Source organism: Pleuronectes platessa, chromosome 13 (assembly GCF_947347685.1).
Source record: "Pleuronectes platessa chromosome 13, fPlePla1.1, whole genome shotgun sequence".
NCBI classification, from domain to species: Eukaryota; Metazoa; Chordata; class Actinopteri; order Pleuronectiformes; family Pleuronectidae; genus Pleuronectes; species Pleuronectes platessa.
This window is the reverse complement of record NC_070638.1, coordinates 8,855,447-8,870,770: the sequence shown is the minus strand read 5'-3', so window position 1 is coordinate 8,870,770 and position 15,324 is coordinate 8,855,447. Positions and strand designations below refer to the sequence as shown.

At 43.0% G+C, this 15,324-nt stretch overlaps 1 long non-coding RNA gene across 1 annotated transcript; it reads left to right on the top strand.

Annotated features, from left to right (window-relative positions):
• The first annotated feature begins 12,832 nt into the window (after positions 1–12,832).
• Positions 12,833–14,858, top strand: LOC128454842 (uncharacterized). Its single transcript, XR_008341651.1, has 3 exons — positions 12,833–12,971; positions 13,269–13,449; positions 13,994–14,858. It is a non-coding gene; the product is annotated as an uncharacterized LOC128454842 (long non-coding RNA).
• Positions 14,859–15,324: the final 466 nt, after the last annotated feature.

Sequence of the window (15,324 nt, the reverse complement as noted above, 5' to 3'; positions counted from 1 at the left end):
GAAGTCGCGCTCCTGTGAGGGCTAGTGTTTTATTTGTCACCTGGGAACGCCGCTCTGAGGCCAGGTCACAGCTCAGCACAGCAGGGACCCTGTAAACTGCCTGTTGCTGCCGCCGAGGCTGACCCGCAACAGGGCTGCCATTCAAGCAGCTTGTGAGGAATGTCTCCTGCAGCAGCGGGGGGGTTGAACGGAAGTTAGATGTGGTTTAAAGGGAACAGAGGGATGAACCGTGTGCGGACAGTGTTTCCTTTGAAAGGCCACTCAATGAATCCTTTGACAGCCACCATGTCAGCTGATTACACGTCTTTTGACTCTTTGCTCTGGTCTCTAATGTGGTGAAGCATTAAAACCTCTGGCACTGATATATATGACTCTGTAGCCTGCATTAGTCAGTGCTTTGTTGCAGTGATGAATCATAACTAGATATGAAATGTATATTTGTCAAGTTCTACTCTTAAGTAGTTTTGAGCCGCTTCTATGTTAGTTGAACCTCCACTCCATTTCAGAAAGAAGAATTATACTTTTTACTGCATTTATTTGACGTCTGTGGTTAGAAAATACTTTCAAATTTAGAAAATAGACACAAAACATATAATCAGCCTCTACAATACAAGTTTTTACTGATTAAATGATCATACATTTTATAAAGCAAGTAATAGTTTGATCAGTTTGCTCAACCAAAATGCTGCAAAGCAAGTGTATCAGTCGTAAAAAGCCAATAATAGTAACAATGGTAATCATAGCTATTGAAAATATTATCATAGTAGTATGTGTTATGCCAAACCTTCAGGCTGTAGTCTGCCTACTAATGTTTTTCTTTTTCAAACTTGCTAAGCTCTGCAAACTTAAACGCTTGGCAAACAAAAATAAAAATATGGTTTAAATGAATGATGCATGCACCTAGCAGAGCCTTGATTCTATGAAATATGAGGGATATCATATAAAATCTATTAAGTCTGATGTCGTTATTTCTCCATTTTCACCTGCATTCGCTAGATGACTTTTTTATGACTGTGTTTAAGCTGCAGGTTTTGACAGAACAAGGTCATATGACCATTAAATCCAATCAGTTTCAAGTTCGCCCTAGAAACAGACTTTAGACTTTATCATTAAAGATTTAAACAGGCATCTAAAGTGGCGAATACTGTGTAACGAATATACACATAATATACTCCCACATTTATTCATATATACTGAATATATAGTCTTAAACCTGACCCTAGATCAGTCAAGTGGCGACTCGGTGCTCCCACGAGGACTGTGGATTAAGTTTCACGTCTAATAATGTTTCGATTGTGAGATTAATATGGTGCTCATAGAGACATGGGGATGACACCTCATTACTACCTGCTGGAGTTATTGGTGTTTTCACAGTAGACACATGCTAAGGAGTGAAGAGAAGGGGATTTCTGAGGGGATTAAAGGGGTCAGATTTCTGGCTGAAGACGGAAAAAACGGCGCGAGATACTCAGACGATCTCTTTGCGGCCAAAAGCACCAGGACGTGTGCGTCATCAAATTACCGAGAGTGTTGCCAGTCTCAATTGTAGGGTAACGTAATGAGTGTGCTCTGCTGTAATAGCGAATAATTGCAAATCTAATGGCACGGCATATTTGTCCTCAGCTCGGCGTATATACCTCCCGCAGTTTTTCTTCTTTCAGATGATTCCACCCTTTCACTAACCTCTCACCGAGACAATCACGTCAGGAGACCTTTTTTTTTTAACAGGAGACAGCAACTGACACGATACATTACAGCAGTGGCATGAGGCGGTGGTTACGTCCGTCCCTCTGCAGAGCCACTGGCATCCACTCATTCTGCCTTACTCAAGTAGACATGAGGAGAGACACACTAGAGCAAGAGTTTCTCAGTCAGCTGAAATTCGCTCGCGGCTCCATGTGACGGGGAACAGACCCACGACCGGAGCGCAATTAGCCGCAGCAGCAGGGGGCCGGTCTTAACAATGCTGTTGTTTCCCCCCTTTGCCGTTGTGGTTCAGTTTTACAGCCGGGCTAAGTGCACGCTTTCACCTAGGTTTCGCTTTTATTAGGTACATTGCTGGCAGAGACCAGGATGTGTTGGGAGGAACCAAGAGAGAAAAATACATTTAAAACCATATATTGTATAGGTAGTTTGCATTGCAGTGACGACTCTGTAGCAAGCTGAATATTTTGCAAATGCAGTCAGGTGTCAGATACATGAATGAAGGCAGAAGCAACCTGCCCTGAGCAGTAACGGCCTGCTGAGGGGACCTGTGCCAGCTTGCGGTCGGACCCCTGAGTGTGCGCCGCCGGATAGAATTGGCGCAGTCAGGGCCGAGAGTTGAAAGGGCGAGGAAGGTGGCGGCAGGAGTGGCGTAGCGGAGCAGTCAAGGATAGACCTCCAGTGTTTGTGGAGGGAGGGAGGCCGGCCAGCTCAGGTTCTGGGGGGGGGGGGACTGTGTGGCTCGTGGGGGTGGGGGGTAAGGGGGGGGGGCTGTGGCGGTGGCGGCGGGCAGGAGGGTTTGCTAACCTAGAGACTGTAACTCATTGTAGCCTGACTCCAGTGGCTTGGGTGGCAAAGATCATGAAGTCCTGGACATTCATCAACCTGCCGAGGAGGGCCGACTGACTGGAGCCAGGGCCTGTTTTCTCCCCCCCTTCTTCTCCCTCTCGCCGTGTCAATGGATCCAGTGCGACTGGGCCGAGGCAGCCGCCCCGAGGAGACAGACCCGGGTCAGTGCAAATAATCAGGCCTCTGACGCCTTGCCTTGTTACTGGGCAGAGGGGGGGGGGGTAGCTGCCCAATGTTGAGCATGGGGGATCCCAGAGGAAACCATGGAGAGAGGGGTGGGGGAGGCGGGGTCGGGCGGTGGGTCTGTGTTTCAAAGAGGGAAAAAAAGGTCATGATATGGGCGCACATGCAGAGGGATAACAACATAAACACGCTGTAGGAGCTCCGGTGTTAGCCTGACTGGTGATTGAATTAGTTTGAATGAAAAAGATTCCTCAGTGTGTGTGTGTGTAACGATCGGTCTTTTCAAACAGCAGCACTGCTCTTATCTCAGGTCTTCATCCAACACGAGCACACATGTAAAAGCACAACTGGAAACTCCGAATCGTGGCCAAGACCTTGAATTCTTCTTGAGAAATGTGGCTGAGGATGTTTTCTCTTTGTCAGACATCCCAACCATGTATTATTATTGTAGAATATCTTTTAACAATGTGACGGTTTACACCACTGTGGCTAAGTCCATACTTGTTTTCAAACGGAAACGATCTCTGTCCATAACAGCGTTTCGGCTCCACACCCCGATTGAATTCCTCGTTGACACTTGCGCTCTTTAAACTTTGTCACACGCCTGCTAGTTGCTCAAGTTACAGCTCGTCTCCTCCCACATTGCACCAATTGTCAAATGCAGAATGAAACTGCACAACAGCTGTTAGCAAAGACAACAGAGTCAGCAACGCTTGTAATTAATTATTCATCTTGCCTTCCACACTGGTTGCCAATGCTAATGCCGCACAGGGGTCACGTGACACAAGCCGGACGAATCGGCGAAGGCAAGTGGTCGTGATCGACGTCATCGTTTTCAAACACCTCCGATTGGCCCCTGAGATTTCAAACTAATACCGACGCAGCAGGGTTTATAAACTTTTTCAGTTTTAGAAGCTCTAAAACTCCTTAGTAGGATGAATGCAGCCTTAATTCCTTTGTTATCTGTGCTGTTCTCATGCCTCAGTCTGCTCCCTCTGTGATACAGAAACATCGATGACCTTCAATAAAAATCGGATGGGAGGAAACCACACTGAGGCCATGAGCTAAAACATTAGTCTGGACACGAGGGCTTCAGTCTGTAAGTCATCAGCAGCTTTCCTGTGACTTGGTCCGAGCGATAATGGCGCTGAGTCAGGGCCTGAGCTCTGAGCATGGGAAAATGTAAAGGGAGGAATGTGCGGGGGAAACGCCGTCTGCCCTGATGACACTCCAGAGTCTGCTCTGTGTCCTCTCTCCGTAAAGAGCTCCGTCTCCATGTGACTCAGGCCTCGTGTATTTACATGAACTGAGTGATGCCGCGATGTCGAGATTAAACTCTCGTTGTATTTATGCTTCACTCTTGGCACTTGTGTGTCTTCTCACGATCACCTGCTCTAACTGCTCTTAACCGGTAGCAGCTCCGTCAAACCGTTTTATCCCCCCCCCCCCAGTCCTGGCTTCTGTTTTATTTGAATCATTTGTTTCTCGTTTCATGAACTTCTATCGTTTCATCTGCTCTCGGAGCCGGATGATGATTTGATTTAGAGCTCGCTGAAATACCCCGGCTGTGACCTGCCTCCACAGGCATGTCTCCATTTTTTCGGCGGCAGATAAAATGTCTCTGCGAAAGTCATCAGTTCTTCTCGTGCCGGCGTCGATCCTCCTCTGCTGCTCGTTTGCCGTCCGGACGCCGAGCCCACCGAGCTCGTTCTCCCTCTGCACGGTGACACTCAGAGGTTTGCTGCACCTTCCCTGTGTGTGTTTGTGCATTTAACACGATGTCGCTGCTCATCGGTTTCAGTTTTTAGTTCTCACTTCCAAATCCACCCCCCCCCCCTCCCCGCTCCCCTCCCGTTTTCTCTCTCTGTCTCTCTGTCTTGCAACACCCCCCCCCCCCCCCCCTCCACACCACCTCCACCCCCCCTCCAAGGACCTCATGGGAGCTCAGCAGTACAAATTTCCGTTTATACCAGTGGCTGGGGCTGACGGCACCGCAGCGCTCTACCCCACAGATTGACGAGCCCTCAGATGCCGATTTACTGTACATGGCAGCCACTCTGGAGCCGCCGCACATCTGGAGTGGAGTACGCTTACTGAAAAACAGGGGCCAACCTTGGCCCAAACAAGTGTAGCAGAGCAAAACCGATGAAAGGCAGCCCCCCCCCCACCTCCTCTCTCTTTACACACAGACACATTTCCTCAGAACCCTCTCTCTCTCCCTCTCCCTCTCCCTCTCTCCGGAGCCCAGATCTCTCAAGCTATTACAAAGACCTTGGAAGGACTGGATTCTGTAAACAAAAACTTGAGAGAGGCATTAAGAGACATGCTGGAGCTAATGATGTGATCATGGTGGGAATGTCTTCACTGGAGCTGCTGAAATCTCCACTTTGAACCTGTGTGTGTGTGAGAACCAGCTTTGACAAGTTCTCAACGGGAAGACAAACGTTACAAAAAAAAATGAATGTGAATTATGTATTACTCAGTATCTGACACATTTATTTCATCCGGCTTGTAGACATGAGTAAGAATACAAATATTAATAAAGAACTAATGATTAGATGTCTTGGAGATTTTTAAATGATTTATTTCACAAACTGATGTGGCATCCAAAGACAACACGAGAGCGCAGTTGGCTTCCTGTAGGAACTTCGTGTTTTGTAATCGCGTCTTTTGCAATGTACAGCCGACGTAGTTCCTGTCGAGGGGCAGAGGTTTCATGAAGCTGGGTCCGGGCCAAGTCAGGACAGAGTTAAATGTCAAAATATCACTCAACTCAAAGGAGAAGTCAAGTCAGCGACTGACTTCTTCTTCTTTTTTTTTCAACAGATAATTATTCAGCCCTTTTCCCTGAGGTTAAATGTATTAAATCCCCTAATACAGATCCCAAATCACCTACGTCACTGTTATGTTATATTCTTCTTGTGTCTATAAAACCTTAAAACAGACGTGTGTTCAGTTCTCAAACTGTGCTCCACATCCTGCTTGTATTACCCTCAGATCTGGTTGTTACTGAGCTCAGACCGCAGAGATGGCGTCAGGAGTCTCTCCTGCTCACCATATTGAAAGTGTGTTACTGAGAGCGTGTTGGCGAGTGTGCACGTGCATGTGTGTCTGTGTGTGTGGGTATGTGTGTGTGCGTGTGTGTGTGAGGCAAAGAGTGTCAAGGAATTCATTGTCTGTTCTCCACCTGTTATTATTCTGGTCCCAATCAACCTGCTAGCCAGTCTGGAGCCAGTGGCCATCTGGAAACACTGCTCTGTTTATAAACTTGGCAAGGATCAGCACTCCGGGGCTCTGACCTCCCACACAAATCTGGAAACAATTAGAGCAAGACAGTCTGGCTGATTACTGCAAAAGGGCCCAGCGTGGATCCCACTGACGGCTGCGGGGACGCCAGACCCTTGTTAGAGAAAATGCAAACTCAGTACTACAAAAAAAAAAAAGAGGAAGAAAACCTCACACCATTATCACGCACACGCACGCACACAGACACACTTACACTTTCAGGATTAAGTAGCTTTTTCATCTTAGCGTCTCTATTTTAGAATTTACGACCTTTTTTCTTTTCTTCTCGTTCTCACAGACGGACGGAGACACAAAACCACCCACACGCACAAACAAACACAATTTATTGATCCGCCCGCATTGTTCATAGAAATGACTCGCACCTCTCTTTTATGTGAGGAAACTGGCTCCGTAACCTCTGTCCACATGTTCGCTCAGGCTCGTGAATCCTGCCAACAAGTCTAAATTTAGAAATGGCTTAGAAACAAAGGAAAACAATTAAAGGAAAATAATCATTTAGATAATGTTTATTTATTTAATTTTTTTTTCTTAGGATAAAGTTCAAACTTTTCTCAGCTGCTATAAATAACAATCTAAAATATCAGGTCCATTATGCACACACAGATGAACTGTGCCTGTGTAATACCAAGATGCTTTAGAGCCCAGGTATCAAATGCAACTCACGTCAGCTCACGAGGGGTTTCCCCAGCCAAAGAGCAGGGGGTGACGCGGAGGTCACTCTTCAGCCGTCACTGAATCAGTAGCGAGCTTTGTCTCCACATGTAGTATGGTAACTCGTGATTAACAAACAAGCGCTTGAGTTTATACAAACAATTGACTGCATTTTAATGAGCTGCATTCAATTTATTCGCATTTTCAATTTAATGTATGCACATAGAAGCAAACAAAGCCCGGAGAGTCATTCTAAAAACTATTACCTCGTTGTTATTTTGTAAGCTAATGTCTGCGCAGTGGTCCAGGGTCAATATTAATAAAAAAGACCCCAGTGGATTAATTAACGGAGCATATTTTTCCTGTTAGAAAAGGTCTTATTCATTTCTCACTCGGTATTCAGACCAACAGAAAAGCCTGATAGTGCCGGGATGTGAATATAAAAAACAACAGCACCCATTTGTCACGGGGGAAATATCAAAGCTGTACATCAAGTCACATGATTCACATTGTTTTGATGGTGTTTGTCCGACAGTGATTAAAAATCCCTCAAATTATTACCAACATACATTTTGTCTTGAAAACAACTCCCACACTCGAGGAAGTGGAGCACGGACTCTGACTCTCTTGCTTGTGGAGATCCAATAATTAGGAGGAGGATGAATCAAGGCGATAATTATGATGGAGGGTAATTTCTCTTCCCCTCCCTCATGGTCCCCTTCTCCTCTCCCTCTCTCTCACACCTTCAATATTTCACCAGGATTCATGGTATTCCGTGGAACAGAGGATGTGAATAAAGGAGGAAGGGCTGCTTTTAATAAGCAAAGATTATAGAAAAATGGGCCTGCAGCCCAATAGAACATTTCCAGCTGGAAGTCCAGCCTGCGTGTTTAGTAGCAGCTCAACAGCTAGAGTCTAACAAGGAGGGAGCTGGAGATTGAATGCAGATACTACACATGGCACTTTACTGTTCCTGTTTCAGTACTTGTGTTTTTGGGCGAACTGCTCCTGTGCTGTGATTCTCCAATGATGTGGAAGTACCAACATATTCATGTCAAAATACTCAAAAACAAGTGTAAGTAAAGATATGAAAAAGTGAAATCAGCTAAATAAATTTAGAATTTTAAAGTAAAAGTTCTGGTTTTGCAGACAAAAGGCCCAATGAGTGAGACTCAAGGCGTAACTAGCTTTTATGTTTGAAGTGATGGCCAATGCTGATGTTATGTATTTCAGTCCAGTGGTTTCCAATCTCAAATGGTAACAAGATAAATATAAAGATGATTATAGGGAAGGAAGGAAGAAAAAAGAAGTTCTGCTTTATAAAGTTCTGTTTAGCGTTTTAGAGTTTTCTCCATTTTATGACTGTACGGCCTTTTAAAAGTTATTTGAATTAATGCACTTGGGGAATTTTTTACGTAGACTTGTCTCTTTGGTGAAACTGCCAACAACAACAACAGCAACAACAACATCTTATATAGCAAAGGAGTCATACGCCAGTTGGCCAACAGGAGTGGACAATGTACTTTCCAGCTCATTATATTGTTTTTAAGTCAAGTCAAGTCAGATTTATTTAAGTGGCACATTAAAAAACAACAGCGGTTGAGCCAAAGTGTTACAATACAATATGGAGGAAGAGGTTCAGAAGGGAAATGATAGAATCAAAATCTAAAACACCGTTAAAGATGCAGAGATAAAATAATAAGTTAATAATAGACATTAACGGAATCATATGACAGAATCAGGCTGAAGATGAAAAAGGTTGGACATTGAATTAGATTTAAAATTATCCACAGTGGGACAGAACCTAATGTGGAACAGGAGAATGTTCCACAGCTCGGGGGCAGAGGAAACTCAATGTGCTTCAGCTCTGAGACGAGAAAGAAAGAGAAACCTACAGATTCAAAAAAATGATTAAAACCTCTATTTCTCATAATATGGACTCACTCTTTCTAAATTACGAGAGTGTTACTTTAAAGGCTTTAACCTGTAAGTCATTTCAGCTGTTTTCATCATACTCTATTTGGATAACTGTTACAAGGTGGTGGAGATATTACACACGACGCTGACATTCAACTACGACTAATAATTAAAATAATAATATCATCCATATTACTCAGGGACATTAATATTTCATGGCTCTCAAACCAGGAGGGAAATCAAAGTGAAATAAACCAGGTGACTGTAATGAATGTGAAATAATGATGATGGATAAGCACCTTAAACTTTTCTCATTACCACTAAATCAGGATTTCATAACTACAGGAAACTCTCGTCATCTTTATTATTTCAGTTGTCAATCTTCTCTCGTGGTTAGTGGAAAACAACTTCAATATTTCTTTGATTTTGTCATTTCAAATACTTCAGCTGGTAACACACAAATTCATTTTCACTGGTGTTCTTGTGTCGTGTTAAGTTTATTCAATTAATCTGTACGAAAAGAAAATGCTGCTGCCAAACAGGCGTAATGGAGAACAAAATATATTTCCCCTTTATATTTGTGTTGCAGTGAAACTAAACTAAATACACCATAAAAGCACAGTACTGCAGTACAGTACTATGACTGGCATGTTACTCACTAGCCTCCACTGTACAGGCCTGAAACCTGAAAGCACATGATAATGAACAAAAATACAGCAGTGACGTTGGTACACTGCCGTTTTAACACTAACCACACATGACATATATCCCAGTGTAAAGGTCAGAGAGAGAAACTGGAGTTCTGACAGGAAGCGTTAATAATGTGAAGTGACTGGTGAATCACTGTCACCTTGGTAACGTGACATGGATTGGCTGTATCCCAGTGAATCACAACCAGTGCTGCAGCGGCCACTTCCTCAAAACCCTTCAGCCCCCTGAATAGCCATAGAGTCCATATTGTCATTAGCGATCAATTATTCCCGCTCGGTCCCTCTGCGTCTTCTAAAATTAGACGCAATGCCACTGCTTAGGAAATCGCTGCCTCTTGGACGGCCTGTGTTGGGTCACATGTACAACAAAGGAACTCCTGTTGACTAATCGCTGAACCTTCTCCTTGTTTTTTTGTCAAACCTGGAAGAGAAAGAAAAAAAAAACCAAAGGGTGAAAACAGGATCTGGACCAGGCAGCGTCGGGTGCCTGGAGCTGGTGTATTTTTGACCGAGGAAGAGCGAGGGCAGTGTCCTTCCTGGTTTTCTACAGCTTCCTGTACAAACTGGAATTTGATTCTGAGCCACTTGTTGCATTCACTCCCAACGCCATTGTTTCGTTTGCCATTGATCTTTGGTGATTTGCCCCAGTCGAGAGCCCGGCCCCTCCGGTGACTAAGGAAGTTAGATCAGTTCTGTACTTGAGTGCGTTGTGGAGGTACCTCTCTTTTACTTATATTCATTTCTTGATACTTCATATTACTCCACCAGGAAAACATATGTTTTATAACTATGAAAAACCACTCTACAAACTCAAATAGGTGTTTTCAGATGCTCCTGCTGATCAGACTTCTACTAAGAGACACATTCAGCCTCAGAAAGGTTTATTTCAACAGAACAGGAAGTGTGTTGAACACTTATGTTGCACATGAGTAATGCTTTGTATACACGTCACTGCTGATTGGGTAACACCTCTGTCACACCCACTAAATCAGAGAAGATGTACGTACGAGCACACTATTTCACACCAGTCTGAGGAAACATGTAATTTAACCTGGAAACCGAAGCGAAAGTGCTGCTCGGTGTTTTCAGACTGAAAGTGCCTCAGGTGTAAGTGGGGGGGCCTCGGAATGGTAATGCGACTAACCAAATGTCACACACATCTCTTATGACAGCAGGGCTATGCCCGGTTCCAGACAACTCGGATGTCGATCATTTTCTGAAACTCCTACTTGAAGAAGTGCAGTGGAACTCCACTCAGAGTCCGAGTTCTGACCTGGGAACTGCTGCAAAACATCCTGGAATTCTGTTTACTGCACATCGACACAGGCGTTGGCGCCAAAATCTCATGAATGTCGTTGTCTTTTTCCAAGTTCATCAGTGTCTTCTACATGTGTAGCAGATAGTTCATCGTGTGTCTGAAAGCAGCGACACAGTCACATCATGACTTTGGAAAGCGGGATGATTGCTCCTAATTTGAAGAATTCTTGTGTTTCTCTGTAAAACTGCTACCGAGGACTGTCACCAAACAGCTACATTACAACTTCAAGACAGAAATCCTGCAGTTTGCACGACCCTTAATTTTCTCATTTGAGTGAGTCTGTGATATCATGACATTTGGTTTTAAACTGCTTTTCAATAACCTGCTGGGTTATATGCTGGAGTTTTTATAAGATTGTTGCATATTTTCATTGGTTCTATTAATTCTGTTTCCTAAATTGTTTTGTGCATTTTTATTATTATTACTGTGAATCACTTTTTAAATGCTGTTATGAGAAGAGCTGTATAAACAACGATGAAAAGTGAATGAGGTTAATCTTCCATATTAATTTAATCTTTTTTTAACAACATGCCTCTCTGATTAACCAAATACCTGTGTGTGTTTGTGTGTATGTGTCTGTTTGTGTGTGTGTGTGTGTGTGTCTAAACAACCCATGCTCATTAGGATGAATAAACATACCTGTCTGTTGGGTCCAGGTGTTCCCTGCAGGTGATGATCCACTGCCGCTCTGCTCCAGCTGCTGGAGACGGGCCCTTATTTCATCAGATGCTACAAACCACCTTACACTCCTACGCACTGCAGGTCTGTCTGAGTCATGATACCATGCAATTGAACAGGTTACAGGCAGCGTGAGGAATATCTATGCCCCAAAAGTCCTCCATTAGAGATTCAAATGTTAAACACCCCTCTGTGCGTGAGCATTAGGCGTACTATTAGCCTCAGAATAATATTTGCGCAATCAGTTAAATGTATTTGACCGTCGTTGTGTGAGTTAAAAGAGCCTCATTGCAGTAATTCTGCACGTACTGTCTGATCAAAGATATTCAACGATTGAGGTTTCAGAAGAAAGTTTGACCACATTGACGCCCGTCCATAAATAACTGATGAACTATCTGCAGTCAGGTCAGGTTTGAGGCAGCGTTGACATTCCCCTGGAAATCCTCAGCTCGGCAGGTTTGCGTCATTCTGATCGGACAAGCTGCCGCAGCTTTGTTTGACACACAGCATCCAGGATTCTGACTGTTCAGACAGTGAGGGTTCACTCCTCCAATCCATTCAACTCAAATCTAGCTTAAACTATATTAATTGCAAATCATCACATTCAATTATTTAGACCCCAAACAGTGTTCAATGAACCAAAGAGGAAGGTCAGGGGTGCCTTTACTTAAGTACAGTATAGAACAACTTGTAATATACTTACTTTCAACTTGTTATTACTTCAAAGTTGCACTTCACTAATTTATCCAAACTCCCCAAAAATATATATTGCAGGTAAACTAATAGCTACAGTATTGAAGTACTGCTAACACGTTAATGCTTCAGTGATAGTAATAAAGTAATCAGTGGTAGTAGAGATCTTTGATTCAAAAGTAGTAGTATATTATTATAATATTATTCAGGAACTGTACTTATAGTATAAAAATAAGAGCTATGTGACTTATCCTATCATAAAGTATATTACCAGATAACTACTTTTGCATTGCATCATTTGCAAATTTCAGGCTGCAACTAACGATTACTAACAAATTGAAGAGTTAATTGTTTGCTGTGTTACATGTTATTAACTTTAAAAGTCAGAAATTACAATAATAATTTCACAAGTTGTCAAACTGTACATCAACTCTTGAAGGTATTGCTACTATACTACTAAAATATAATTAAGGCATTCTATTCGATTCCACTCTATTCTCTTCTATGAGACAGATAATAAAACTGAAGCTGTACAAAAGAAAGGATTTGAGCATGAGAATCACGTGTGATGGAAACTGTGAGAAGTGGACAAATGAAACAGAGCAACAGAGCAGGTCAGAAATGCTGCAATAAGGCAGAGTATTACAACAGGAAAAGCAGTGAGGCACACACACGAGCAGACACACACACACACACAGCAGCCTATTGCGCTTGTTATCAAGTCGAGTCGAAGGGATTTGAGCAGGGCATGCTGAGCTCACACAGCTGAGTTGAGATGCACTCTGTTATATCCAGTGGAATCCTGTAGGTGGAGTGGAAATCCTCCTCCCTGTGTGCTCCCTCCGAGCATGACACACACGACCATCAGTCCACCATCCAAAACACACGGGTCCGTCTGCCTGTAATCACCAGCCCTCTTCTCTTATCGCCCCGGGCGTACCCAGCACTGCTCGGTCACACCAGTGAGTTTGTTTGATTAATGTCTCAATTAAAGAAAGACGAGGGGAGAAGGTTAGTGAGTGGATGGAGGGAGCCGGTAACACGGGGAACGTTTTTCTATTTGATTATGTTGGATGGGAGTTCAGGAAAGTTCCTCTCATTGCGGAGTGAGCAGAAGCATTGTGAAAGGAGAAGGAATAAATATTAGAAAAGTGGGACAGGAGCTATGAAATATTCCTGTGAACATCCATCGGATTAAATAGCGTTTCAGTTCCGGGCTGAGTTTGTATTTTTTTTTTAATGACTATTCCTTTCTGCAGTGGGCCAGCTGGCGGTGGAGGCTGTGGAGGAAGCAGGTGTTCCAGATTTGAGTGGCAGGTGGTGATCTATGCAGATCTATGCAGCCGGAGTGAACCGCCGGATAAATCCATAACTTCTTATTACAGCGAGCCGGAATCCAAAAGGCCAAGTGCAGAAACTGGAGATTTCATTTTATACCAAGTAAGAATACAAAATACACACATCGATGATATAATACAAGTGAAATGTGCTTATCGGAGAGTTCAATTATTGATACCTCGCTCGTGTTCGTGGGTAAATAGAGACGGGAGACAGGAGGAAACAGTCCGAGTGTTCAAAGAAAAGAAAATCTGCTCTTGTCATCCTCGCAAACTTAATATATCGTATATATACATATAATCAATTTAAACACTAAAATAAAAGAACAAAGAGTTGAGGTTTATGAAGATGCAAGATCAAATGTTTTCTCACATATGATAGAAAAGTAGTTTCCTTTGTTGCTAAGAATTAGATGAGATTTCTACTACTTTCTTATTTGTATGGTAGATGTGAAGCAGTCGGTTAACTTAGCTTAGCATATACTATTTTTACAACATACAAAACCAGTTGACCTATTCTAATTGTGTGTACTTTTATCAGTGTTTTCAGTGCAAATATAAATATATAACAATAATTTCTTTTCACATGCTATTGAAGTATTTTTGAATCATTCTTTGACTTATTTGTTCTGTTTTCCATCTTTCAGTTCAAAACCAGGTCAATTTCCCAGTTAGCATACGGATGTGAGCCACTTCAGGCAATGATGCGACACTTCTGGCCTTAATGTGGACTGAACTAAATGGATGTGAATCTAATGTTGCCCACTGGCAAACTAAAAATGCGGTGCTCTAGGCAAGGTGTAATCTGGATGTGAACCTAAAGTGACCAATGTAGTAAATGCTGACATGTTGTATTGCTATGGCTTTCTTGTGGCCCAGATCTGGTCAAACAGGAGCGGACCGCAAATGTGCCATCACTCCACGTTGTACAGTCTGTGGGCTGCATGTCATTGTGGCAGTGTGATAGTGTGGGCCAAATCTGGGCAAACACAATTATGCTATGTGGGTTCTTTGTACGTGGAGACATATTTGGCGATGAGGCTGATACTGATAGAGACTGTAAACAGGGGTAAACAGTTAGCCTAGTGCTAAAATCCTTAAAGCTCAGCTAATCACAGGTTATATACAGAAACTGAAATGTAAAAACAATGAGGGGTTAACTGTTTCCACCTGTTTCCAGTCTTTGTCCTTGGCCAAGTAAGTAAATCCATCACAAAAACAATAGTATAATATTTTGTAATGGTTTTACCTGCAGTTATATTTGTTATATTACGTTTGTAATAACAATCTGAGTTGACTAGTGAGAAATAAAGGTGCTGACAGGTGGATTGTGTTTTCTTTGCCTGTTTAACTGTTTCCCTGGTGTAAGATATTCTGCTAGTTTCGTATGTAATGTACAGATGTGTAGTTTTTATCAATGTTCATCAAAAAAGCAAATGTATTTTCCTAAAAGGTTGAGTTGTGCGTTTAATACATCAATAAACCTGGAACAATAGCTGCACCCTTTTCAGCGGGTGAAGCAGATTTATCTTTTTCAACCTTCAAGAGAACCGGAAAAATCACAACACACGATCCCTGTTTGGGAAATCCATCCCTCCCTCGTCCCAGCGCTGTGATCTCTAAACATTAGCTCTGAAACTATTTACTAAAACAGTGGTGGCTCCAGGCTGCATGTTTTAACTTGCTGTCTGTGCTCAGAGTCACAGCTCGCAGCCCAGGAATGTCGGGCTTTTCTGCTCGCTCGGGGTGGTGCTGTCGCTCCCACCCTCGGTCTATCATTATACCAGAGTTGACACAAACATAGGCTACACAAAGATGCGTGCACACACAAGAACACACAAAATACTGCAAGGTATCACATGAAAGATTTAGTCCCAGCACGGGGGGGAACAACCCATCATGATATTATGGAATGATGAAAACCAACATTCAAAAAGCTTTGGAGAGTGTTTCAGCCGATATAAATTATGGATGAGTA